This window comes from Gavia stellata, chromosome 7, assembly GCF_030936135.1.
Source record: "Gavia stellata isolate bGavSte3 chromosome 7, bGavSte3.hap2, whole genome shotgun sequence".
In the NCBI taxonomy this organism is placed as follows: domain Eukaryota; kingdom Metazoa; phylum Chordata; class Aves; order Gaviiformes; family Gaviidae; genus Gavia; species Gavia stellata.
The window spans coordinates 31,688,756-31,713,351 of NC_082600.1; positions in this window are offsets into that span (position 1 = coordinate 31,688,756).

Sequence of the window (24,596 nt, forward strand, 5' to 3'; positions counted from 1 at the left end):
AAGGGAGTACAGCCTTTATTCTTTTCAAATATGCAAATAGTTACAAATAAAGAATTTTATTATAAAATTGATAGTTTTTAAACTAGAAGCAGGGAAAATTATTCCTATTAAAAAGTCTGTTCTTCTGTTTAGGTATCTTTCCTTTCTCTAAGGTACGAGTGTAGTAGGAGAAGAAGGTTCTAGTATACAACAATAAGACCACAATATTAGAACTGTGCACTGGGGACCAGCTCTGGGGTATAATTTAAAAGGCTAATAGAAAAGTGCCAGTACCTGACATTGGTCTTTTTAATACATTAATAAAGCTGTGTTTCTTAAAACTGTTTGCTCCATCACTTACCATGAAAAATATAGTACTCTATTTGTTTCAAGTTCTGCGTTTATTGTGTTGATCTACATCTTATTTATGAACAGGCAGAAGAGAAGCTAACTCTTACTCTTATCAAACTACTCATACCAAATTATTAGGTAGATGCTGTAGAGGATGTGATATATCCTAAATGACTGATCTCTTGCTAGGCTGCAGTTGGTTTATATATGAAGACCTGAAGTCATCCTGTATCTCCATCACTTGAAAATTGGAAAAGAAATTTTCCTCTATTTTTTATTTTGATAATCATGTCTGAGAGATCAATATCCTATGAAATTCCAGCATTTTTTAACTGTTTAGCTCCCGAGTCACTCTCAGTTGTTTAGAGAATTATGTAAAGATGCTCTATTCATCCAAAGGTGTTGATAAGGACAGCATGTAGAATACTACTTTCTCCTGGAAGCAGGGTACTGAACACATGTAATGTCTTGGGAGAATGAGTGCTAGTAGCTAAGAATTCCTTCAATCCAGTGAATTTTCATTAGTACTCTTGTCAAAGGAAGATAGGTTTGAGTGGGAGAGGGCTTGGCTATACAAATTCTGTGAATCAGCTGTGGTTGATTAAAACCAGCAGAAGGTAAGAAGTGAGCTTTTTTCTTGACATGTACGATTTATACTGCTTTTGGAAGAGAACTTTGTTTGCCAAGTTTACTCACTTGAAATAATCTTTGGATAATTTCACCAGTGAATGCTTTCAACATTCAAATTTTAGCTCTGAAAGCACAGTTCGCTATAGCGCTAATCCTTCGCTCAGTGTCCTAGGTGTTATGGCAGACTATGACTGACAAGGTAGGGATAGTCAGATCAAGCTAGAGTTGCACCTCAATCATCCTGTTTATGGAATGTTGTTTATTTATGTCAGTAATTGATATTTTTCTCATAGCTGTGGACCAGTTCACAATTTATTGATAGCTTTCCAAATTATTAATTGGGAAGTGTTATGTATCTGAATTTACATAGAACAGAACAGTATTTGGGACATTTTTGTTGCCCTGTCATGGAAACTCTGGAGATGAATACTGGGCCACCTTCCTGAGGTTCACCATATTGCTTGAACAGTATTGTTGTAAAAATAGAATAAAAATTAACCTTGTTTGATGTCCACATTCCCCCCAAACCCCAAACCTTCCCAATGTTAAAATCACTTTCGTCTCTAGTTCCTTTGATTTTGATCACTATAGACTTAATTTTCCTTTCACTGACCCTGAATAAACATGCAGCAGCCTGGTGCATACTGCTTTCCAAGCCTCTCAAATCTCGCAAGCAGACTTACGTTTTAGTTGTTATATAAACAAGAATATCAACAATGACTTCATCTGGATTAAATGCTTTTGAAAAATGACAGTTATTGCCCTGGGGACTTGACATTGCTTTTTTTTCTATAGAATAAGGCAGATCATTGGGGAGTGGCAGTGTAAATTTCTTCATGCCATGCTGCCACTTTGATTCAGTTGCACACTAGTGGGGGCTGTGTAAGCAGACCAGGTTCTGAAGTCTAATGAATTTTATATCATCTCAGCAGGATGCAAATGTGCTTGCTTCTAAAGGCTAAGGTGGCGGCTACAGTCATATGTCTCCCTCCTCTAAGTTATAAAAAGAAAATACACCATTTCATTTCATACATCATCATGGATTGCCAGTCACCACCAGTTTGTCATTGATCTGAGCCAAAAACATCCAAGGAGACAGACTCTGCCTCCCTCATCATGTTTCTCTGCGGGGGAACCCTGAGCCAAGAGGCTGGGGAGTCTCAGGTCCTTTGCTACATTCTGGCGCTGGCCAAAATTGTGTCATTTCCCCTGTCTCGGCTTCCCAATCTGAGATACATACACTTTTCCAACTGTATGAAAAATGATGTTGCCTTTCTTTGCAAGACATTTTGAGCACCATTCTTGGAAGAGATGTGGGCATTATTACCAATTGGTTTTCCTAAGATTAAAATTTAAACGCTTAAGCATAGGTTTTGAAACTGATTTACTTCAATACTATAAAAAGTCTAAAAGCTTTTCATATATCAGTCAAGTGGATTGCTGTTGTTATCTGTTGCTGTTTCTTGAAGTGCAACAAATTAAAATCAAAGCCTGGAATAGAGTTCCCTACTGAAGCAGAGTTGCAAGTGAAAATTGCAGAAAATCACCACTAGATGGAGTCAATGATTTTCTAAATTATTCTTCATAGCTTTGGGTATAATAGAGTTGCAAAATGATTATGATCACTGAACTGTTAAGTGGAATATTATAATTTAAGTAGCTCACCTGTATCTTGTTATAATTACATTATCTGTTCTTTAAGCTTTACAATTCTATGATTTTTCACCTCATCCAAAAATATTTTTTACAATTTGATGCTGAATAACAATATTTTAATAGAATTCTTTATCAGACTTACAACATCCTGTATCAATGCTCACATTCCCTATTCAGATCTCTAAGTTGCTCTTATGTTTCTCTTCAATCCTGTCATTTCAAAGGGTAAGTTCAATTCTAGGGGTTTCATCCTTTTTATTAATTATAAATTGATAAATAGGGTGAATTGCCATACTTATAATTTCTAGTTCATGTTTAAATAAAAATACCTTTATGCGCTGTTCTGAAAAGCAACTTGGAGGTCATCAACAATCATGAAATCCCAGTTGTTAGAAGTAAGCTGTGCTAAATTTACCAGCACAAAGGTTCTTCTGTCAGGATCTGCAAACTTCACCTTAGACCAGGATTATTTTCATTTCAAGTGTCATCCAACTGAAGTTGTAATAATTTTTTTCATGATGCATTACTTAGAATAGTCTAGCTTCCTCATCTGAAGATAGCTAGCCAGACAAAAACTTCATTTATTTTTATTCCATAAAATATAACTTGTTTTCACCAAAGAGTTGTCCAGATGTGACAGCTTTCTTTCCATGGGCCATTACTAACGTGTCACTTGTGAAGTTGTGCAGAATATACAGCCATTCTCAACTTCTTCATTTTCTGAGATTTTTGGCCTGCAGGCAGACCCACTGTGGTTGTCTTTTGTACAAAACAAAAAAGGGAGAAAAGATTCCCCTTCAACAACATTGCTCTTCTTGGACTATGAGTACCAGGCAGTTTTTAGTAATTTGTTGAAGAAAACTACTTCATTTCTGGCAAAACAAGCACGTGGCAGTACTTAAAAGGAACTCTTTCACTATTTAGTGAATATAATCACTAGTTCAGAACTCTTTTAGTAGTGCTGGATCTCTTCTAACACAGCTCTTACCTTGTTTTGTTTCTTCTGTTAATAACAAGGAAAAAAGTAATAAAAAGAAAAATCTCATCTTACACTTCATGTTTCTATTACTAGGCAAATTAGTTAATGCTTTCAGGATATTACTTTTACCCAGCTTCTTAGAATATTCATTTATACTAATGAAGGAATTATTAATGATACTGAAAATAGAAGATAATAATTTTGGATATGTATACTACATAGTGAAAAAACACACACAAACAGAAAGATATATATTATTTAAATACTATAGGAAAAACAATGAAAAAAGTATAACTTTAAAATCTATTGTTGGCTGTAACTATACAAAATTATAACTATTTAAAGAAAGCAGATGACTTGCATCTCATTTTTAATTATCCTCATCAAAAAGTGATACTGAAAAGAAATTAAGAGATTTATGTGAATCCCTTCCTTGCTTGCTTTTCGTCATCTTGTGTTTAGAGAAAAACAAACAAAACTGATGAGGAAGAAGAGAAAAACAGACTTTTTTTTGAGCCAAAAGCCTGTGCTTTGTTGTATATCTAAAATCTGAGCCCTATTATTCCTGGATAATATGACTGTAGAACTCAAACAGTCATATTCAAGCCTATCTATAGGTAGCTTTTTCTATTCAGGTTGCTGAAAGCCAGACCGAGAAATTATCTAAATTCTGCTAATTATTTTTGGCCAAGTATTGTCCAAAGCACAGTTATTTTGCAGACTAAATTAATGTCCTTTTAATCACCTACTGATGCAGAGCCATAGGTTTAAAAATACACGGTACAATTACTTCCATACATAACGATGTAGTTTACACTTTAATAGTTTGTGGTGTCTTTTCACATCTAAACAAGTAAATGGGTTTATGCAACAATTGTATGACTACAGGTCACACACTAACAAATGAAACAGAACACATTAGAATAAGCAATTAATATATAAGTTTAATTTTGTAAAGTTTATAAAGATTATTTTTAAACCATGTGTAGGCTCAGAGTCAGCTATATTGTGTATCCGATGATATAGTCATCTCTTGGAATAGTTTGTTTCACTATCCAATTAATTTCAGAATTATACCGTATGGATTTGACGTGTTTGCTTTATGCATTCATAGCTGTTATCAAAAACTTTAATGGCTTAGTAACCCCTACCTATGAATAAAGCTTTTTCCTTTATAAAACTGGAAGGATGTGGCATAATAGAAGCAAGAAGAGTTTTTACACCTCCTCTTGTCAGTCTGAATGATTCACTAGTCATGGTAGGCTGTATGCTCTATATCAATACAATTAAATAATCAGTACCTGTAAGTTAAATCACTTCTCACACCCACTAGTAAAAATATGACAATAAAGCTATTCCCATTATAGTTTTCTTTTTTCATTGAAAGTAATTACATATAGTTTAGAGACTACAGCTACAAGACATAAAAATATACCTAAAACTTCTTCTCTGTAGGTAATAAACTAAACAGAAGAAAAGATACATTTCTGTAGAAGTACGGTATGTAATTTTTACAGGGGCAAGACACTGAGAGATGGTAAGTATCTTTTGTTTATTTAATTGTAGGCCCTGTAAATGCCATTAGGATCCTAGACAAACAGTATTTTTTACTTGAGAATTAACTGCATGATGCAGTAGTTATAAAATGAACATATAAATTTTTTTTTTTAAGTGAAACATTGGTTTAACACTTGAATTCATTCAGTAGGAAGAAGGTGCTTTTTCTTACTATGAGTTGCATGGCTAGATCTTCTAATAACCTGCACTGGGTCTTGACAGCTCAAAAGCTATGCTAATTCCATGTAAAACCTCTGGTCCTTATATTAGATTTCCATCAGAAACAGGTAGCAATGAAAGTTTTTTGCTATCTGTTCACAGGGTTCTTTATCTAAAATGAAGTTGTTACTGACATGGCAGCTATAGTGTAAAAAATACATGATTAATAAGAATTAGTATCTCTGAACTTGTGACTTTCGTAATCTACTCTGAACTATATCCAGGCACCACGAAAAGTCCAACTCACTCTTTTTAAATCGATTTTAACAGTGCCTTAAAGAAATAATGAGAAAACAATAAGTTTAATCTCTACAGGTTTATGCTCTACAATGATTTGTGCTCTAGAGGTGGACAGGCCAACCTTGGGCTCTTTGCATCTTAGAAATGCAGATAAAAGGTAACTCCTACTTTTTCTTGTGTTTGAGTAATGAGTACCTAAGTCATAGAATCATAGTATGGTTTAGGTTGGAAGGGACCTTAAAAGATCATCTGGTTCCAACCCCCCTGCCATAGGCAGGGACGCCTTCCACTAGACTAGCTTGCTCAAAGCCCCCTCCAACCTGGCCTTGAACACTTCCAGGGTTGGGGCATCCACTTCTCTGGGCAACCTGTTCCAGTGCCTCACCACCCTCACGGTGAAGAATTTCTTCCTAATAGCTAATCTAAACCTACCCTCTTTCAGCTTAAAGCCATTACCCCTTGTCCTGTCACTACCTGCCCTTGTAAAAAGTCCCTCTCCAGGTTCCTTGCAGGCCCCCTTTAGGTACTGGAAGGCGCTATAAGGTGTCCCCGGAGCCTTCTCTTCTCCAGGCTGAACAAGCCCAGCTCTCTCAGCCTGTCTTCATAGGAGAGGTACTCCAGCCCTCTGATCATCTTTGTGGCCCTCCTCTGGACTTGCTCCAACAGGTCCGTGTCCTTTTTATGCTGGGAGCCCCAGGGCTGAATGCAGTACTCCATGTGGAGTCTCACGAGAGAGGAGTAGAGGGGGAGAATCACCTCCCCTGACCTGTTGGTCACACTTCTTTTGATGCAGCCCAGGGTACAGTTGGCTTTCTGGGTTGTAAGCATGCATTGCTGGCTAATGCCGAGCTTCTCGTCAACCAAAACCCCCAAGTCCTTCTCTTCGGGGCTGCTCTTAACCCATTTTCTGCCCAGCCTTTATTTGTGCTTGGGATTGCCCCAACCCATGTGCAGGACCTTGCACTTGGCCTTGATGAACTTCATGAGGTTCGCATGGGCCCAACTCTCAATCCTGCCAAGGTGCTTCTGGATGTCATCCCTTCCCCAATGTAGCTGAGCTCTTTTTGGCACCATCAACACCAGCTTACAAAACAAAGCATTTCAGGGAAGCTCTAGGTATGAAATTTAGATATTCAGTCTAGACAGATAGTACAATCAAGCATTAGTGTTTTGAGGCGGCATGTAGCATTTGACATACAGGAAAGGAGATTAGGTATTTTATACATTGTCTTTCGGTAACTTAGGTGGTCATTTTAATGGAGGGAGGATAACGAAAACTTAGAAGTGATGCAACTGGCCATCAATGAAGAAAGGCTGGAAAAGGAAGCATCTCAAGGCATTTTTTTGCAGGAAGGTTTCATTTTGCCTTGTAAACTCTTGTATATACCTCGGACACCCTGGAACTCTGCCTTTCTACTATAAGAAAAGATTTTAAGTCTTTAGGGAAAGAATTAAATTTTGGCCTTTTAGACTTTCTGTCCTTTTCCCAGATTTAGAAGGAGCATAGATGTCTACTTAAAAGGCAGATGAGTTTCTGTCTCAGTAAGAATTCATATTGAAGTTCCTCAAGCAGGGAAAGTATTATATGAAGAAGTTAGAGGGCAGAGCAAGAAATTTTGAGGAATACATCTTCACAGACTCGTTTTGTTGGCTTGCAGTGAATTGGACTGCAGACTATGTACTGAAGTTTGAAAATAAACTTAATTTGCATTTATCCATGAAACTTAAACAAGTTACTTTTGTTTTATAGTATAATGCAATGCCATTTTAGAATGTGCAATATGTCTTCACTATTGATAGAGTCATAGGAAGGGGGGTGGTCACACTGGAGTCTTTTGTGACAGACAGCATTATTGGTATTGATACATTATGGGAGATATAATTGGACTGCAGGAAGCTTATTTTTTTGGCTGGACACCTAAGGCAACAGCAAAAGTAGTGCTGATATTAAAACTGGCACTTTTGTTACAGAGTTCACAGCTAATCTTAAATGAATAGGCAGAGTTAACATATCTGATAGATTACTCTTCGAGGATGCCTGCAGACTAGCCAGATAGTGCAGCACTGGTTCCTCCAAGACTGCAAAATGGCCCCCCTCCCCTGCCTCCTCACATTTACTGAAACACAATTCTGTTAAGTGTCTTTTAGCAAAGTATATGACTCAGCTAGCCTGCATCCATAATGCCTTCTGAGACTCTTTTAAGGGCCAAGCCGTTCATATGCACGCTGAAGGTTTTCAGCCCTTCCTAAGCCCTTAAGGTCCTGTGACATACCATGCAAACACAGGCATGCTGAAGTGGCCACATGCACGGTGGTATTCTGCAGTAGAGGTCAGTGCAGGCATAGTAGAAAGGAATGGACAAGAAGGAGAATGCTGAGAATTTCTGTTCATGTCTATTGCTAAAGATACCTGGTGGTATTTCAGAGTTCTGTCTGCTGAGTTTCTCACCTGTGCTTCCAGGCTGGCAGTGAGATTCACAGGAGTTTTATGTCAACTGCTGTGCACTGACCATGCTAATTGGGATAAAAGGTCTTGTGATGAGCAGACTTATGAGAAAGTGAGGGATAGCCTGGGATGCCACAGAGAAGGCTATTCGCACAACTGAAAGCTGCTTCTGACTTTTTCTTCTCTTTTTGTGTGTGTGTGGAGAAAAGTGCTATTCCCAAAATTGATACTGATGACTAGGCTACCCTTTGACACACCCTGGGAAAAGGCAGGAAAAAAGAGATCTGCCTAGTTCATCAAATATTACCTTGCAGAGTAGCTTAACAGGTACAAATCGTACTTGAAACATGTGCAATTAACCCTGACTAATAAAGTCTATCGGGATTGGATAGGGGTGTTAGATATGAGAGATTGTTAAAATAGGTTATCTAGAAATGCTGGCAAGATTTGCTGGAATGGAGGCTCCAGAGTGTTGGGGCAGGGGGTATGCTGCCTTTTGAAGCCACAGGCTGGCTGAGTATGAGTTGCAGCTACAGTGATCCACGGAGGTCATGCATGTGAAAGTTTGGCGGGCCCACTTCCAGGCCTGAGCATACATTTTCCTTTCCTTTGTGACAATACTGCATTCTGCACTGATGTGGTGCATCCCCCCAGCAGGTATGTTACAGCTGTGGCAGCACGGGTAGTCCAGGCAACCAGTCCTAAAAACACAAAACAGGCAAGATAACAGACTGGAATTAGTGAATATTGTGAATGTAATATTACAAGCTGGGCAAACGGCAGCAGGTATCTGTTTCCTTTCTGTGGGCAAATCTCTGTAATGTCCCATTTCCTGGAGTGGTTTAAATTGAGCCTTGGTCTTGGGACAGTTTTTTAAACATGTCATGATTTTTCCAGTATTAGGTGTGAGCCACATTTATATCAGTACATGACTCATATCAATAATTAGATCCTTACTCACACAGCTTAGTGAGCGCTCTGCTTACAATATTTAAGTCAACTATTTCCTTTCTGAGACAGAAAAAGTACTGTGAATAATTCTGCTATGCAATTTGCAATTCTGTTGTGTAGGTCTTTAAAGTAATTCTTCCGATTTGTTTATATATCAGGTATTTCTCCTGATGCTTGCCAAAACTCAAGGTATGTCCTTATATGTTTGAGCCATATTTTGTATGTATCTCTTTGCCTTTTGTTTATTCAACAGTTAATATAAGCAGAAGGATACAAATTAAGTTTTTAGCTGGAGTGCTGACTGATTAGTTTTCCAAGAGAAAGATATCAGTGGTATTATATATGGTTTTAAGATGCACAGCACTGGTGATATTTATAAACACATGGTAGGTGTGCATAAATGAGTATGTTTGTGTGCATGTAAAGTGGCATTTTATTGAAGAATCTGAGGTGGGTTGTCATGGAGATTAAAAGCTTTGAAATGCTATTCATTGGTATTAGTTGTGTTTGCTGGGCATAAGGATATTCGTTCTGCTACTTTGAAACTTCCATTATAAAAACAATTACACTTTTACCTGTATTGCAAAGGCTATTCTAGCAGGCTAAGTAAATAAAGACCTCATGAGCACATTCAACTTAAGGAGAATAAACTGTGATCTATTTTTGATCAACATTACAGTTTTAGTTCCTAAGCCATTAAGATGCTTGTCTTTTAACTGTGTAGTGTTTCAGGCTATTTATAAGGTGGCAGAAAATTGTCGACTCCCCCAAACCTTCCTACCCCCTACCAAGAAGGAAATAAAGTTCTGGTCACTGGTAAATGAAAATATTTTCTTTAGATGGAAATGATACAGAAGTGAAAATCATCAAATATGTTTTGCTAGCATTTGCTTTTACAGTATTATATAAATTTTCAGCCTTCTCTGTATAAAAAGCTAGGAAATTTCTGGTGCTTTTTCTTTAAGTAATTAGAATAAAAACTTATAGACAAGTTTACCTTTGAAGAGCTTTGTTTTCTGCATGAGATCATTGATGTGTTGCAGTTAGTAGGGTTGTTTTTTTAACCAATAAATCAATGAAAATGCTGCAACAAATGCTGCATACATACACAACATCACATACACTCTGAATGAGTAATACAGTTTTCATAACAGACTTAAAGTGACGATTATTAACTAGAATTATATATATTTATATTTAAACTGACACTACAGAATTCTTTTGAGTCTTGACAGATATGTGGAATATTTAAATGGAGTAATTGTAGTTACCAGACCTCCTGGGATTAACCTGCTGGAAAGAAAGTGACATTTTGCAAAGAGAAAAATGAATTTATAATGTGGAAAAAAGCTAAAAATGAGGTTATGGTGTGCCTGTTTATAAGCATTCAGGAGGAAAATATGTTTACATGGAGTCACTAATACGCTGTAGCGATATACTTCACTTACACTTAATTATAGAGGGGCTTTGAATATAACTTACTGGGTTCTATGTTTCCTGAAATAGAATAAGCCATACTGAAAGGAAACTTATCAGTTATTTCATTTTTGGTGCATTCATGTTTAGGAGTTGATTCTGTGCTTTTTATATTTTCATCAGGAATAACTCTACATAACTCAACATGCTCTATGCCAATATAGAAAAAATACACCCAAAAGAGAACAATACCAACCTCTCCCCCTGTGGCACAAACTACTTTTGGATAAATCACACCCATTCACTTATAAGAGGGACCTATTCTCTCAGGCGTACTCAGATTTTCAATTAGATTAGTTTCTTCAATGACAAACACTGCCTGCTGAGCTCTCCTGAACTGGAGTTGAATAGAATCACAGAATCACCACATAATTTAGTTTGGAAGATACCTTTTGTGGTCATCTGGCCCCACTCAAAGCAAGACCAACTTAAATAGGTTACTCAGTACCTTCCCTGATTGAGTTTTGAGTGGTAGTCATGCCACAACTTTTCTGGGAAACCTGGTCCACTCTTTGATTACGGTGATGATATTTTTCCTAACATCTAATTGGAATTTCCCATGTTGCAGTTTGTGTCCACCACCTCCCATCCTATCATTGTGCACCCTAGAAAGAGTTTGGCTCTGTTCTTTCATACCCTCCTAGTAGGTAGCTGAAGACAGCAATAAGATTGATAAAATCTTAGCTTATTCTTCTTAAGACTGAATGAATTCACTTCTTTCAGCCCCTTCTTGTACAGCATGTGGCCTGGTAGCTGGCTGGTACAGACAGCCAGTGTCTGTGGAGACTGTGGTTGATTGCTAAGAGCAGAACTAGAAAAATTCAAGATTAAGTGGAAAGAGGTTGTTTCAGAAGAAGGAAGTGGCTAAGTGGGAGAGAGATCAACTGTTCCTTTAGGGACTTGCAAAGACCCTAATGTCAAGTGTATGTCTGTGCTGGTTTTGGCTGGCATAGAGTTAATTTTCTTCATAGTAGCTAGTATGGGGCTATGTTTTGGATTTGTGCTGGAAACAGTGTTGATAACACAGGGATGTTTTCCTTATTGCTGAGCAGCGCTTACACAGAGTCAAGGCCTTTTCTGCTTCTCACACCATCCCACCAGTGAGTAGGCTGGGGGTGCACAAGAAGTTGGGAGGGGACACAGCCGGGACAGCTGACCCCAACTGACCAAAGGGATATTCCATACCATATGACATCATGCTCAGCAATAAATGCTGGGGGAAGAAGATGGAAGGGGGGGACGTTCGGAGTGATGGCGTTTGTCTTCCCAAGTAACCGTTATGTGTGATGGGGCCCTGCTTTCCTGGAGATGGCTGAACACCTGCTTTCCGATGAGAAGTAGTGAATTAATTCCTTGTTTTGCTTTGCTTGTGTGTGTGGCTTTTGCTTTTCCTATTAAACTGTCTTTATCTCAACCCACGAGTTTTCTCACTTTTACTCTTCCAATTCTCTCTTCCATCCCAGCTGTGGGCAGTGACCGAGCAGCTGTGTGGTGCTTAGTTGCCGGCTGCGGTTAAACCACAGCTAATGCAACAGATAATGCCATCCATGAGCTGGCAAGGAAAACTAAACCATAAGAACCTGTGAAATTACAATTTAAGAGGAACATTACATTTATGGGTATTGAAGCGACATTAACTAGTGATCTACCTATGTACTATGATATTATCTACAGCATAAATAAAATTGAGGCATGGTGTATGACAACTATATCTTCCTGCATGATAGAATTTTCATTTCATCACAACTTTTACATTATATACAATAAATATAATGTATTTTTAATTAGTTTAATATATTTATCATATTTTCTCACCATCTTTCAATCAGTCAGGACACCATAAGTAATTTTTTTCTCCTAAATGCTCCAGGCTAATAAATTGATAATGCATGACTAAGATGAGGAGAAACTCACACATGACTCTCCTTCTCTTTCTGTTACATGCCATTTAGCAGCTAAAACCTGAAGTTACTATCATTGCTTTTCCTGTAACTATGGTTATTAGTTAACTTCAACTGCTATTACTAGGAGAAAAAATGCTGTCACTATTCTCTTTTTAGCAGCAAAAATTTCTCGTGTTTTTCCCACAGAACAGTCATTCAGCCTTTATTGAAAGCTACACTTGCCCAGAAATAGTACCTGCTGCTATGCTCTTTGGTCTCTTTCTCCTCTTGCCCAGGTAGCAAAAGAGGATTTTAAAAAAATATATCTACACTAAATTGCTGCAATTAACCATGCAACTTGTTAATTAAATATAAGCATTTCTTTGCAAAATATTTGGCCAAGTATTTCTTGAAGGTAATCATATGCAGTTCCAATCACATAATGATTACCCCTTCCCTGAGAAGTAACCATGGTAAATGAAGAGTAAATAAAGGAAAAAAAACCCCAAACATGCAAAGTCCCCTTTAGAATATTTTATTCTGTTCTTACACTATCTTCTGTCTTCATCAGGGTAGTGTCAGCACCTTGTAGTTGTGCATTAATCTAAGTGTATAATGAGTGGTTCATTCTCTTTCTTAGCTTCTCCTCAGGGGAAGAATTAAATGTGCACTCATACATCCTGTTTTGGTGGAGTTTTATTTTTTAATTTTTTAGAAGATCTATGCAGAAGGTGCCTTAACTGCAGAAGGTTGTCAGAATGAAGGACTCAGGGGACAGAGAATTACAGAGCAGAACATTATTACGTATCCTAGTAACTATTCTTTTAATCCTGTCTCAGCCTATACAACCACAAAGGGGCAGAAGGAGGAATAAAGGCCTATTTCCCTTATTTCCCGAATCTGCATGTGACTCTACAAAGCAAGGGAAGTATGGAAATGCTTAACTGTTGGGAGCTCTCCTGGACAGTGGGATCTTCTCTGATGTGTGGAGGAAGGTAGATAGTGTCATCCCACTCGCAAGCTGTCCTAGGTGATTTCTTTTCAGGAGCTACATACAGTCGAGCCAAGCCCTTTTGGAAGAGGGTCTGCAACATAGGTCTTTGCTATTCAAGGGCAATGTACTACCTACCAAACAAGAGGTGACAGGTGTGTTTCTGAGTTCCTCTTGTTTGAGGCCACTTTGCACAGATATTCATTCTTCATTGGAGATGAGAAGTTGGGCAAGTATGGGAGTCAAAGGGTTGAAGGCTGCATATAGTTCTTCAAAATGTCTGACTGCCCAGCACCTATGTATTAAAGAAGTTTTAATAAGATTTCTGTCTTTTTCTGTATTCTGCCTTTTTCTGTCTTTTTGTCTTTTGGATTGTCTCTGTGAAGGAAAGGTAACATTGTAGGGAAACTAAGTAAAATCTTTAGATAAAACTGAATAGATGTCTCCTTTTCCCCGCTTTATTCTTTCATGGTTTGCTGAATATTGGGAGAATAAAAAGACAAGAAAGAGAGGGAAATATTTGCCTAATATGAAAGAGAGAGTTGCAAAATGAGCATTCAACTTGAAGAGAATGTCAGGGAACAACAGTACCTTATACTGCGCTCTGAAAAATTGTAAAAAGTACAAAGGTTCGTAACATATTGTAAAGAAAATTCTTTAGAAATTGCTCTGTTATCCTGGAGGTAACAGACACACCATATGCTGTGTCTGGCAGTTGCTATGGCAACTACTTTTAAAATTTAAGCATGGGGAAACTATTGCCTAAAATCCTCATGACTTGGGGCCAAATCTTGCATGATGCTGAGTACCGAGAGGGAGTAAAAAAAAAACATAAAGGAAGTCTTAAAAGATCTTTCTCAGTACCTTTTGAAATTTTATCCTGAAATACTTATTTGTTTCGGGAGATTGTAAGCCCTGGACTCCTGAGAACATTGAGAAATGGATGAATGGAAGGATTGCAATATCTTAAATTTAATACTGTGCAAACTATTTGCAATGAAAAATAGGAAAAACCTATTTGTTCATAGAGGCATTTTACATAAAAATTGTGATATTTATCTGAATGTCATCTTTTTGTCACTGTTTTATGTGCTTGGGGGTTCTTGACTAGAAGTCAAAGAATATTAAAAGTCTTGAAGGAAATAGATGGGAAAGTAATACATCTTGATAATCTGCCAGTACTTATTAAAAATTAGCATATGCAGATTTGTTTCTGTGAAAAAGTAGTTTCAAGCTTTGAATAATGTTTGCACTATCCCAGCAGCAGCCTGGATAATGCACTTCTGAGGCAAAAGAGGCTTAAAATATCGAATAAGGATGCTTCTAAGCAAAAATCTGTGCAAATAAAATTGAGAAGATTTTGTTCATCTTCACCTAAAAAGGTCTGTTAGACCATGGTACAATGAATGCTGCTATAAACAAGTTCAGCACCTCAGTAACTGGGTTTCTGGGATCAAGCTGCATCATAAATTCTGTCTTGCCCATATGCCTTCTACAGTGCCTCCTAGAGGAGTCTGCAAAAGTGGGACATAATTTAGCCAGAATACAATAGTTGTGTACTGTAGCTCTTAACAAAACTACCTATACAAATTGCACAATGTGGCCTGGAGTCATTCAGTAATGGTCTGATCCAAAGTCACTGAAATTGGTGGGATTCTCTCTATGGATGCCCCCAGGCTTTGTTCGAGGCACTGCCCATGCTGCTAACCTTATATTGATACATATCAGATTAATCATTACCAAAAATGTCTCATGTTTTGAGCACATAACAGTGGCTTATTAAAAGTAAATTCTTTTTTTTAAATGGTATTAAAAAATCTTAGATTATATGAGAACCTTGAAAGAAAGTTTAATTGGTCTCAAGGGTATTTATCTCATGCTCTTAGGTTACACTGAGGTGAGAACTTTCTGTGAGGTCCCTCTCCAAAATAATGTATCCTGAGAGCTATTATCCTGTGCTTCTGGCTCTCATAAGCTGCCACAAAATTGCCAGTGCTATTATTCACCAGAGGAGTTTCAACTTCAAACCTAGTGTAGGCACTAGTCCACTCAGGGCTCTTGGAATGAATTAAGTTGTTTACATTGTAAAGAAAAATATATGTTTTAAATGCACCCTGTTCAACTACACAGATCATTATTCTGTCTTCCTCACATTGTCTGCTGCTCATTAATGAAGGCACCTTAATTTAACTTCTTGAAGAATTCGTTGATGGACAGCAGCAATAGAAAGTTAAACTGACTTGCAAGTAATGTGACATTGACTAGATTATAGAAATGGCAAATACATTCCTTATCTGAGAAGTTACTAATAATATGTAGGGATCCAAAATGAGTAGCAAGGTTGGAAGAAAATGAGGAAAATGCTTTCTTTTTTAGCTACCTATCCCATTTAAGTTTTGGGCAGGGAATTGTAAAAGAATTAGGACTGTACTGAAGGAGATTGGATTTAGTCTGGCAGAACCAGCTGTTAAAATCACAGCTGGTTTCTGGACCTACTATTAAAAAGGGTTTTAGCATGTTTTGTTCTCTGCTGCTACTTCCTCTCTGGGCAAATGGTGACCAGCTCTTTCTCCTCTGTTCCCTGTCCACCCAGGTTTGAAAGACAATCCTTGCTGACTGCTTGTTCCTGTTCCTGTCCTCTGGCTCTATCTATGTACTGTCTGGCCTTCTAGAAATGTCTAATATTTGCTTGGCAGCCCATTTCTGAAGGGGATATACGTGATTTCACCACAGATCTGACAATTCTGGATGCCACATTAAGGTATTTGCTTGCAAAAGCTAACGTGCTGCTGACTATACATTAAGGCACTGATGTTCACAGTATAGCTGATAGCTGGTGGAAATGAAATACTCTGTATTGACACATTTGGAAGTTTCACATCTTTTTCCACTTAACATGCTAACGTGATAATTGCCAGACTGATGATTTTTCCAGTGACACGTCTCCTTTTGTCAATATTTAGACCTGTGTATAGAAAGCTTATCTATCACACCTGGCTAATTTTCACTTAATTTAAAAATAAATGGAACATGTTTAGTTTGCAGGGTTAGCAGAACAAAAAGAGGTTTTTATAAACATTTTTCTTGAAACATTCTTTGAAGGATAGGAAAAGATGACAAAAAGGATACAAAATCTAGCTCAAATGAAGCTAGATTCCATGAAAGAGTCAATTATTTTAATGCTTAAATAAACCTAATTGAACATTGAAGTTGAGACTTCATTTTGCTTACCATTTAATGCAAATGAAAACAAAACATAATGCCAAATAAAAATAGCAACAAATACCCAATAAAATCACTTAGTAGCACACGGCGGGAGACAGACAAATTTTTAACCAAAGTGATTTTGTGTCTCACTGGACATTTGTTCATAGGGTTTAAATATTGAATCCCAGGGCTTTATTATCCAAACAATTCATTCAGCTAGGCTTCTGTCGTAGCGTTTGTTAGCTGTGTGTGCAATGACTTTCACTATTAGCGATTAGGTAAGAATTTGTCAGTGAAGGAACATAGGCGGTAGTATTTTGAGTATTGTGAAAGAACTGGAAAACTGTATTAGCCTTGGTTTTCTTTAGCTTTGGCACTTTTTGCAGGACTGATCCTCAGGAATGAGTGTGACCAGACTGATTTGCAAGAATAGCTATTGTGACCATGGAATGAATCACTTAACCATGACTTTGAAAGGTTGAAGTCACAACATTTCTTCTACATGCAATTGTCATTCTTGCCATAGTCCTGTTTTCACACCAGTGTCTTGCAACTGTGTTCTACCCATTGGGGTGGAAGGTTTATTCTCTTATCTTTAATAGCAGCATTTCTGTCAAGAGGAATTGGGTTCATCTACTTAAAGCTCTTATTCTATAACACTTCTTAAATAGTTTTGCTTTATTGTGGTAAACACTGATATTCCAGTCACATCACAGAGAATTTAATCATGGTCACCTTTTATTTAATATAAATGGTTATGAGATCTTACATGTAATACAGGTGTTTCGCAGGGTTTTCAGTATTATACCTATGATATATCCTAACTTTTGGATGTCATTAAGTTAGTTGAAATTTTTTTCCACTTTTTTCTTCAGATAATGAGAACCCACCTTTGAGTTTTGCGTTTGGAAACTTTTGTCTCACAGTCTGAAGGATGGCTAGTATTCTAGAAATATGCCACTGTGAATTTGCAACATGCATCTTCATGTAAAAGAGGCATAATTCATACTTTTTCCACCAGGCCATCCTCATTCCTAATCCTTCTTTAATGTTAATTTGTTTCCAGTATCACAGATATGTGGTCTGAAAAAAGCTTTTGTCTTGTACATTTTTACGAGATCCAAGAAAAAATATTTTTCTGCGTGACCGCGGTCATCACAACAGCTTTGTCTTTTAGTTACATGCTTATTAATACACTTCTGCTTTTCTTTGCATTCTGTGGTGCAACTTGTGCTGAAACATGGAAACTGACTGCTTTCGCTGTGTGTCTGGACACAGTGCTTCCTTGCTGAAAATCTCTGAAATTGCTTCCGTGTGTCTTAGGAACAAATCTGGTCTTTGCCATTTGAATATATATTCCTATTCTGTTTTAATGCCCATTTATTAATTTTTATTTAACAGACATTATTTCACATGTTATCTCTCAGTAGATGGTTTTAATTTGTCCTTCAAATAGTTGTGGTTGCTTATGAAATTTCTCAAATAGCTTGTCTTTGATCAGATATCAGGGATTCTGTATGCAGCTTTTACTGGTTTTTCAGTTCCATATACTTCACCATTATTGTGTAGGCCTTTGAAATCAGAAATGTGGGTAAGTGGAAAGAAAATGTGCTTTTGCAATCAATAGACTTGTTAGAAATATTCTGAATTATTCTGTCTTGTAAGCCCTGCAAAGGACTTTGCAAGTCTCTCTCATTCTGCTGAAAGATTATGTCGTAGCTTTCTATAACCTGCAGACACAGCTGAATATCTGATTTCCTGAGTGGTAGTGCTTTTTTCCACAAAAATCTGGAAATATTGCCTTCATTTCTTTCAATTCCCAGGTTCCTATCAGACTAAGAGATTCAGATGGCTTATTTTTTTCCAGAAAAAAAGAAAATCCACCCAATCCCATAAATTAGAAGTGTCAGAACATTTGTAGAATGCCAGTTACTTGAAAAAGTCAGGGTTACAATAGGTTTGTACCCTTTCACGTGACAGTATCCATAAACTGCTGGAACAATGAAACTAAACCACAGCCCATGGATCCAACATTGTCATCTTTCAGATTTTATCATGGTCTTGTGATACGTGGTGCATTTTTGTATGTTTCAGCTGCTAAAATTATTTGGATAGAGGGGAATCTGAGGATTTGTTTTAATAAAAATATAAATTCCTAGACTTCATGTTTCTCAAAAAAATGTAACATATGATCTAGATTTTCACAAGAGTTTTAAAAATGAAAAGTAAATACAGTTCTAAAATGTATTGTTAAATGCATATTTTTAAATTATTATAATTTTTGTCCCAGAGCAAAGGACAGAGAGTGTTTTATGATGTTTGAATGCTTGTGGTTGATGATGTTATGAACCAGGGCACAATTTTGCCAAATCCATGCCATTTTTGGAACTACCAAATTTCTGTATGGGTTTGTACTTCTGTAGGTGTATTTGTGCAGAAGGAGAACATTAGGACTCTGGTAGGGAAATATATTAAAACAGCAGAGACTAGCTTTGCCTTAAGACTAGACAATGTTATAATCACCCTCCACAGCTTTGGGAAACAAGAGGCTTGGTTTTGCATTTAAATCTGTTTGGCAATATGCACTATGTCTCCCAGCCACTTGGCTATTTGTAGAATTTGCTGTATTCAGGGGGTTTGAAATACTTTAAAACAAACTGAGCTGAATGGGGATCTTAAACCATTTCCTGATTGGTATGTCTTCTAGCCTCTAATGTGCCTTTCTAGGTCTTAGTTACTTTCTTTTCATAAAAAAATAATTGCTCTTAAAAATGTCTGGTTAGATTTCTTTTGTAGAGAGCCGAACTGAGGAGGTCCAGGCAGATTAACTGGACTGCTTCGTTTAGTAGGCGCTCTGAGCTTTGAAGAATGCTTCAAAAGTATGGAATAAAGCTCTTTTTCTTCCTGTTTTTACATGGGCTAACAACTTCCCAGTCTTTTAATTTGCTGTCCTGTTGCATTAGAGTTCATTATCTTTGTGTTACAGTTTAGTAATTCTGTCTGAGTTTCTATCCTTTCTCTCTTCTGAGTCCCTGCTGAAAATGGCAATACAAGTAACGCAGCAGAAGCTTGTGTACAGACAGAAGATATAATGAGAATAGCACTTCTCGTGGGAATTAAATGCTGCATCACAGGGTTTCATTTGCAAATATCTGCAATGGAAAAGCATGTTTAAAAGTGCATTCAGATTCACTGTTTGGAGTCTCTTCTCTTCTGTACTATGCCTGCACTGTTCACTTATAAAACAAGGGATACACTTTGAGGTTGGTGAGGGTTAGATATGTAAACTTGGAGGAAACAGAGTCAGAAAATGGTTTTAAGGTACAGTAAAGACAGAAATGACGTTAAACCTACAACAGAAGCACAAAACAATTTGCAAATGTTGGTTGATAATGTCTTTACTTTACAAATGAGAAATTCAAAGAACAAAGACTTCAAGTGACTTATCCAATGTTGTTTGGCCAGATGGTGGCAAAATGCAGGTCTTCAAATGACAGTTCCCATGTGCTGACTTCTCAGGGAGGTTATCACATTGGCTTTGAACACAGAGATTATGTTCTGAGTGGAAAACCTGACCAGTCTTGCACTAGCCCAGAAGAAGTCTCTTACAACATAATAAAAGGTGGGGAGAATGGATATGGATAGTTCAGTCATGGAACTGCTAATTCAGTGAAATGACTAGCTATTGTCATAACTCTATGTAGTTACAATTACTAACTGGAAAAAAAAAAAAAGGATATGCTGTGTGAAAAAAAATATAGTGGCTCTTTTATGAGATTTGATCCCTTCAAAGGGTATTCCATCAGCTCCTTTGCTTTTTTAATATGAAACTTGGAAAAAAGCTTAAAATGTCAATGTAGGTATTTTTTCTTTTAGTGACAAAGAATGCAAAACTTCCAGAAAGGTAATCTTGACTTTCAAAGAGATCTTGTCAGTTCTGTTGATGTCAGTATCAAAAGAAGTTAATAATTATCTGAAGAAAACACATTTCTCTTAGTTACTTTCATTCTCTTACAAAATTTCTTAGGTTAATCACAGCAGCAGATCTGCAGGGGTATGTACTGTGCACCTTCGCTTTTGCAGCACATTGTCTAAATGCTACCAAGATTCATACAGGCAATTATAGCATTATACCTTCTCTGGCATGACTAAACTTATGTTTGATAGGCTGCAAAGAGAAAAACCTAGTAGTTATCTTAAACGTATATTTCTTGTACAGTATAATTATACCAAAGGAGTGGGTTGCCTTTTTGCTATCTATAGGTCACATGTTTGGCCACGTTGTATATCATTCAAAGGGGACTATAGCAGATGTTGGAGGTGAACAGGTAACCTATGGAAAATTATGAGTGAATTTCACTTCTGTATGATTAGCGTTTATTTGAGACAAATAAACCTCAGTAGTATTATTAAATGTCATGAGTTCTTCAGCCAGAACAGGCTCTATTCTGTGGAGTATTGGTTCTGATTTTGATCTGTACACCACTTCTAAAAGAGTGTTAACTTGTGAAGCCACTGGAGGACTTCCTGAAGAGAATTGAATTTCTAACTGAGTTGCCATCAAGATCAGTTCTGAAAATCATCTAGATGATGAAAAAAATAAAAATGCCTTACTACAAATGAAGCAGTGATCATTCTTTCTTTTCTATAAGGAATAGAAGAAATTCTAATACAGTAGTGCTCTTTGGATTCTCTTTAAAATTTCCTTCAGAATGCAATAGGATAATCCTGCCTACAGCTTCCTTTGGTTGGGATTGTGCAGGATGATTCATACAATAACATCTTCAGTTCTCCTCAACAGAAATTATCAGCAGAATAGTGCACAGCAACATTTATCCATTTATTTATTATGTTCCATTTTACAGAATTTTTTAAGGTCCTATAGCTTAAAAAGGCATGTCTTTTGCCCATTATGCTTCTTTCAAAGCTGCATCCATGAAAAGTAAAAGGAGCTTGAAAATGCTAGAAACTCAAAATTTCTCACATACTAATTTGCTCTCCTTTGGATTTTTCATAAAAACAAATCAGGCAGCGCATTTGTGCGCCTTAGTTTCCTCAGCTGGCGAAGGAGGGGAAAAAAAAGAAGCTGTGCTAACTCCCACATATATTGGGAGGACAAATGCATTTGATAGGCTTGAATGGAAAGCTTTACATGAGGATATTTACAAAAACCAATGCTTTATTTTGTCTGCCTCTCATCAAAAAAACCCACAGGGTTAATTCTGGAAGCTAATTCTTGGAGGTATGCTGTTGTATAAATCTAACCTTGGTATTATTCAGTGCTATGTTCTAAAAAACACCACACTTTTTTTTCTCTCTCTCTCTTTTTTTTTTTTTTTTCCCAAATAGTACCGCACCATAATTACAATTGCTGTAGAGGCAGGAGCTAAGCAATTAAATTCCCCATAGGTGTCGCATGTAATTGTTCCTAGCGAATCAGAAGATTAAACATGGCAACAATGCACAGCACAAGATAGCCTAAACTCAGTTTTTCCTGCAGAACTGCAAGTAGTAGCAAATCAAAAGACTGTTCACCTTAATTACCACTGTATGAGGCATCAAGCTAAAAGCAGGCTCACTCTGTAATGTTTTCTATACAACTACAGTATGTACATACAATGCAAGCCTTTATGCGCCACCTAATAGACAATATTATACACACAATTATTGCTAACTTTCATTTTACAGGGAGAAATCACTGGTGAGCTTAGGACATTGGTGTCTCAGCTGCCCCAGCAAGCAATGTGTTGACTAAACTAAGGGAACAGTTTTACTTCCTGAAGCCAGTAGAGACTATTTATACTTAAACACATTTCTTCACAACTTACAGCATGCTGTATTAGGTGAGAGTTTGTGAGCTGGATGGGCTGCAATCTCTGTGAGATTTGCAAGCTGGAGCTTGTGGAGCACTTCACCAAGTTTACACATTTTCTCTCTCTCTTTATTCTGAAATCAGCTACCCTGCTGATCAGAAGCCCATTTGGGACTTGAACTCGAGTCATGAAGAGTCAAAGAGCTGAAACAATAAAAACAATGTGCGGTTTTGGGGAAGAAACTGTCGTTCTTGTACATTAACGTAACATGTAGCGGTCCGATCAATATTTTTTTTTGTTGTTCTGAGCCAAAATAAGTATTGGTGCAAACTGAAATATCTGTCATTATCCTCCCTACCACTTTTGCCAGGATTTTATATAGTTTTGCGTCATTATTTCTTTAATCAGCTTTTCAAGTGCTGTAAGGCAGCAAGCTATCCCAGTAATGAGTTTCTTCCTATTGTAGGTTAACTGTGTGTTGAGATTTCCATTCAGTTGGAGAAACCGTCTTGCTCTCTGACACGTTTTTACTGATTATCAGGGTTACTGGATACACTGTGCACTGAATTTTAATTGGCATCAAGCTATATATTTTTAGTGAGAAAAATGGGAAGTGCTTTTCATTAAATCCTCGGGAATTCAAGCACTGTCTTTGAGGAGAAACTGATTCATAAGATTTACTGATTCATATATCAGAAGCAGGTTATAAATCAACCTTCCCATTTATGAAATATTCACCTGAGGCATAAACAAAGGAAAGGAAATTGTGAAAATCCTGATTTAAAGATACAATTATTCATGTTGTTATAGCAAGTATTGTTTTAATTACTGTACAGGGTCACCAGCTGGCAAGTGGATTTTAACTTCCAGCATATTAACCTTTTTTTACCTATGAATTGAAATAACTCAATTGTACTAAAAAATATCTCCAAACAGTTGCATTTTATAAGGGTTTCTTTTAGCAATATTAGTACACCAAATAACAGTTATCTTTTTTTTACATTAATAAAATGCAATGCTGGAGAAACAGAAGTGGGAAAAATGAATTTAACCGTAAATGAAGGATGGAAAGTAAAATAAGCCTAGGCAAGCCGGTTTGCACTATTTTTAATACCAGCAACCAGAGAGATACACAGTTTTAAATTTTATAACAAGTGAGTCAGAAAGAACAGCGCAAAGTTGGAGTGCATCAAACATTTGTTAATTATGGCACAATAGACAATCCCATCCACCTAGGAAGCCTAGGTGCTATCTTTCCAGCCCATAGTTATGAAATCCTTTACTTCATCTTCTTGAAAAGGCAGAAAATATTGTGTATTCCCTCAAATCATCACAGTCCAGCCAGCTCGGGGGAAAAATTATCTCTCTAAAGCAGCTTGTAATTCCACATATTTGCCACCAGTTAATTAAAAGGTAATGTCCGTAATCCATATTTTCATTAGTAAAAGGCAGGTAAAAGGATAAAGAGAATCATTAAGGAAAAGAGAATCATTAAGAAATACTGCAGTCAAGGTAACACCATGATTTTGTGGAAGTGAGATACACACCTTTTGAGACCATTTTATTAGTGATGATTACTCTACACAAAACAAAAATTTTCATTATATATATTAGCAAAGAAGTTGCATTTATATTTATTCCTTTAGAAATGTTTTAAACACAGCAGAATGAACCAGCCTGAAGATGAAATGCAATGTAGATTTTGTTCTGATTTGCATGAGGTGATAAGCCACTGTTAAGCTACAAATAATGGAAAGAGAGGAAACAAAAAATATACTAATGAACATGTTGCAATGCAACTCTCTGAATGACTCTCTCAATGCCTGAGTCTATTTTCCTTCAAACATGGTCTGATTTGTAGTTGTTTGCACAGTTATTAATAGTTTAATTGTATTAGTTCACTGCAGAAAAACCTGATTTACATCTTGTGCAATTAAGTGATGAGTCAGACTCAATCACATACTAATCTCGATTACTCGAATGCAACATTGTAGGTGACCTCAATAAGTTTTTGACATTGAACTTACAAAAAGCATTCTGAAAAACAAAATTTTGTATTGTGTCTCAAGAATAGTAGACCTCAAAAGACAGAACTTCACTACCTCTTTCAAAATTGATGGGGTGACTAAATTCTAATTCCAGTGACACCATAATTAATGAACTTCTGGGTTTACACTGCTGCAAATTTTAGAAATGTAGCCTGTAGCCATCTGGTGAA